This window comes from Carassius carassius, chromosome 39, assembly GCF_963082965.1.
Source record: "Carassius carassius chromosome 39, fCarCar2.1, whole genome shotgun sequence".
Lineage (NCBI taxonomy): Eukaryota > Metazoa > Chordata > Actinopteri > Cypriniformes > Cyprinidae > Carassius > Carassius carassius.
The window spans coordinates 8,304,201-8,308,679 of record NC_081793.1 but is presented as its reverse complement, the minus strand read 5'-3'; the positions used below and the strand labels follow the sequence as shown (position 1 = coordinate 8,308,679).

Here is a 4,479-nt window from a genome sequence, read left to right as displayed (position 1 = left end):
ACAAAATGAACACAAAAATAAATCTATGAAATACAACGTATTGGCAGTAACCTCTTTTAATCTACTTGCAAGAATGTATGTGAATGTATGCAAGAATGTAGTGCCCAGTGCAAAAATTTCACTGTTGGGGATTCACTTCCCTCCAACTCAAAAATATTATGAATATAGAAACACTGTTTCGGGTAGTTTACATCAAAAACATAAAATGATTTGAAACATACATTTACTGCCCCAATGAGAGTGCTTTGCTCCAAAGCTTTTCCTGCGAGGATGACAAATGCCTGCGAATCAATGTGTCCATTTTCAAGTGACAGGACATGAGGGTAAGGTCTTGATGCTTCAGCCTGCTGGAGGTCCTCCACCATATCTGTTCCAATCTAAAAGGCCAGATAATGCAAATGAATAAAGGTGAAACAGAATGATAGTGTCAGGGGTGTGGGTATGGGTGGTGGGTTGGGGAGTCATTCGAAACTGTTTATTCAATCAAGCTGTCTTTAGAAACAATAGGTCTTGTATAGCCAGAGCTTTGGATGAGGCAAAATACCTGAAAATTATTACAGCTTGATCTGGACCACTTTGACAGAGCCACTGACAGGGATGCAAAGCAAGTCAAAAGAGTTTTGGTAACACTTGAAATACTTTAATTTTACTTTAATTTAAAACTTTTAGTTTCTACATTTAATATTCTGCCCTACAAAAGCAAAATACCTTAACTTGCTAGAGTGTGAAACTGAAAAAGTTCTTATTTGTCTAGTCAAATTAATTATAGCTAGGACACTAGAAATTTGTCAATAAGATGTTTTAGTAATGAAAATTATCTACAGAAAAAAAAAATTTGAGCTCAGACTTATTTATCCAAGATACATTATAAATTAAATTACAAAGTTCTTATGGAGCATATCTTGTTAACATGTTACTATATATAAGACTGGAATAACGATGTTGGAAATTCAGCTTTGATCACAAACAAAAATTTTTTTTTAATATATTCAAATAGCAAATATTAATTTATTGTAACAATATTTCACAACATTACTTTTTTTTGCTGTATTTGGATCAAATAAATGCCTTTGTAAGCAGAAGAGACTTAATTTAAAAACATAAAAAAATCATACCGATCCCAAACTTTTGAATGGTAGTGTATTCAACCTGGTGAAGTCATTAAATGATTGAAATTTCTTGAGTCGTACTTACAGGCTAAATGTCAATGAAAGCTTTTTTGATTTCATCAATGCTGGGCCGGAGTGTTTTTCTGCCAATTTTGTAGGGTGGAGGTGGAAGCAAAACAGGTAACAGCTTTAGTGCAAGATTTCCCTTTGCATCTGTAGGAAAATAATATTACATTCATCAACACTACTAAAAACAGTAGCGAGTTGTCATTGAAAATATAGGGCCAGATTTAATAAACAGGTCAAATTAGCATGAGTCCAAAATCCCATTAAAGTGTAGACTGAAGTGTAAAGTTCTGCTGTTGATCCACTGACAATGTGCAAATTTAAAAACACAGATTCATAATGACCAACATATCCTACCAAGAGCAGCAGAAATTAAAAGCAATGTTATAAAATCTTTGTCTGGCATTCTAAATAAGATGAGAGGAGAAAGTGCAGCATTTTCTAGCAGCAATTATTGCCAAGCACAAAAATGAGTTAAAATATATAAACTACCACAAATATGCAGTAATGTTAGTTGCAAAAAAAATTTCCCAATTTTTCATCACTGCATTTCTTTAGTAATCCTGACAGTACTATGGTGCAAGCTGTTAGTAAATCTGGCCCATAATATCAAAATATTGTAGAAACATTTTAACCTTCTGTCATTTCTTCAGATGTACATGGAAGCTTTGCTTCTCGCTTCGCAAAAAGCAAGATCCTGTCAGTATACCAGCCATTTTTCAAACAGTTTTGGGGCTGCATCTTGAAGTAAAATGTGAAAGTCCTGTGCAATCTAAAAGCAAAAATAACAACTTAACAGACTTAATATAACTCATGTTACCATTTGATAAAGACAATATGTTAACATACCATGCCTGGGGTAGTTAGCCGAGGAAACTCATGGAGGACCTCAAACATATTTTTCGCATGTACTGTTCCACCTGGCTGATGGGCTGTGTGTTGTTTCTCAGTCATTGTTTAATTTCCTCAGCTCTCTCTTCAGATACGGTTGATTCTACTGGACAAAGAAATAACAATGCTGTTAATCAAATAGAGGCTTATGAACATTTTTTACATGTAAAAGGTACAGTTTCCATGAAAACAGAAATACTCTTCAGAGCTTTTCAACACTTTAGCTAGTAAATCCTGGATGTTTCTAAACTCCATGCAAACTGATTCCTGAATTATACTGATTAACATTTCACTTTGCTCATAATTTATTCAGGGTCGTTCCAAACCCGTAAGACCTCCGTTTATCTTCAGAACACAGTTTAAGATATTTTAGATTTAGTCCGAGAGCTCTCAGTCCCTCCATTGAAGCTGTGTGTACGGTCTACTGTCCATGTCCAGAAAGGTAAGAAAAACATCATCAAAGTAGTCCATGTGACTCCAGAGGGTCAGTTAGAATTTGTTGAAGCATCGAAAATACATTTTGGTCCAAAAATAGCAAAAACTACGACTTTATTCAGCATTGTCTTCTCTTCCGTGTCTGTTGTGAGAGAGTTCAAAACAAAGCAGTCTGGATATCCGGTTCGCGAACGAATCACTCAAACAGTACACTGACTAAACTGCTGTGAAGAGAGAACTGAAGATGAACACCGAGCCGAGCCAGATAACGAACAAAAGACTGACTCGTTCACATTAAGTCATTTGTGGATAAATGCCTATTGGAGACGTGAGCCATTTAAAATGATTCAGTTCGATTTGGTGAACTGGTTCAAAAAGATCCGGTTACATCGAATGATTCGTTCGCGAACCGGATATCACTACACTGCAGTGTTGTGAACGCACTCACAACAGACACGGAAGAGAAGACAATGCTGAATAAAGTCATAGTTTTTGCTATTTTTGGACCAAAATGTATTTTCGATGCTTCAATAAATTCTAACTGACCCTCTGATGTCACATGGACTACTTTGATGATGTTTTTCTTACATTTCTGGACATGGACAGTATACCGTACACACAGCTTCAATGGAGGGACTGAGAATCTAAAATATCTTAAACTGTGTTCTGAAGATAAACGGAGGTCTTACGGGTTTGGAACGACATGAAGGTGAGTCATTAATGACATAATTTTGATTATTGGGTGAACTAACGTTAACCCTTTAACTAAAGGGGTATAACCACAATAACGTTACCGGATCTTTTTAATAATAGTAACAGCTGTTTTTTTATGGTTTATGGCATTTTTATTATCAATGTATGGCAATAATTCAAATTAGATGAGATAAAAGTGTCACCTCGAGCGAAAGGCTGTGGGTTTGCCACCACGGACAGTCAAGAGCAGGTCTGAGGGAGAAAAAAACAATATATTTTAGTCCAAGATTAATTGACACTTACCTGGATGTCAAATAATAATACTAATAAATAAATAAATGATTAGAAATGTATTTTTATTGTGAAAAAAAAAAACGAAATACACATCAGACAGAAAAAAATAGGTAGGCTAACGTAACGTTATCTCTGGTGCTCGCAAATGCACAATGCTTTATGATCCATCATATAACGTAAAGTGATATTTTAAAATCAGAACGCCACATTTTTGCCAATCTGTAACGATTCAATGATAAAAAAAGACCAATACAAACTTTTATTTCACCAGAAAAAAGGCTGAATTCAGTTTGCTTGAAAATAATTTCTCCTGTAAAGATCAAAAATGCCCGCGACAGATGACCCAAAAATTGGGTTGTTTTGACTTAGCACTGCATGCAGTAGGATGGGGGATGAGCAGCTTTATGTACAAAAGGTGGTTTTCTAAAATGTATTACCAGAGATTTGCTTAAAGGCTGTAATGGACAAAAATCTAATTTTTATAATCTAAAAAGGCAAGGAATGCGCGTTTACATCACATTGATCTCGTGGCATTGAAATTGACTGACTTAATGGACTTTGAAGTAAATTATGTCATATAACAGTTAAGAAGAAACTTAAGACTTTGACAAAAGTGTCGTTTAAAACATAAAAACAGTAGAAAACGTATTTACTATCCAGCAGGCATTACAAACAGGCAAACCAAAACGAGCGAAGCTGGCGGTGCATTTAATGTCATGTAAACGTGACTGTTGTCGCACATTTCTTTGCCTTTTTATCCCTCATTCGCTCAGTATTATGTTATGTGTATAAATATGTTTAAAAATGCATGTCAAATGTATAAATATATTGATACGAACCTTATTTCTCCAAATATTACAGCGTGTGTATGGCATCCACCTCCACCTCGAATTCAGTCAGCCCGCGCTGCGCTGATCCATCCTGCGCTGAGTTGATTTGACCCAATGAGCTGGGTTATTGCGTCCGAGTGGGGGAGGGGGTGCATTGATTC

At 35.7% G+C, this 4,479-nt stretch overlaps 2 long non-coding RNA genes across 4 annotated transcripts; one reads left to right on the top strand and one right to left on the bottom strand.

Moving 5' to 3' along the window:
• Positions 1–245: 245 nt before the first annotated feature.
• LOC132121013 (uncharacterized) lies at positions 246–4,479 on the bottom strand. 3 transcript variants are annotated; one of them, XR_009426200.1, is made up of 6 exons: positions 4,328–4,479; positions 3,398–3,446; positions 2,025–2,172; positions 1,811–1,947; positions 1,195–1,322; positions 246–377 (listed from the first exon to the last, which is right to left on the bottom strand). It is a non-coding gene; the product is annotated as an uncharacterized LOC132121013 (long non-coding RNA). The 3 variants fall into 3 exon arrangements; XR_009426201.1 differs by having other exon boundaries at positions 2,025–2,169; XR_009426202.1 differs by lacking the exons at positions 246–377; positions 1,195–1,322 and adding an exon at positions 1,461–1,479 and having other exon boundaries at positions 4,328–4,477.
• LOC132121014 (uncharacterized) lies at positions 1,456–1,966 on the top strand. Its single transcript, XR_009426203.1, has 2 exons — positions 1,456–1,487; positions 1,690–1,966. It is a non-coding gene; the product is annotated as an uncharacterized LOC132121014 (long non-coding RNA).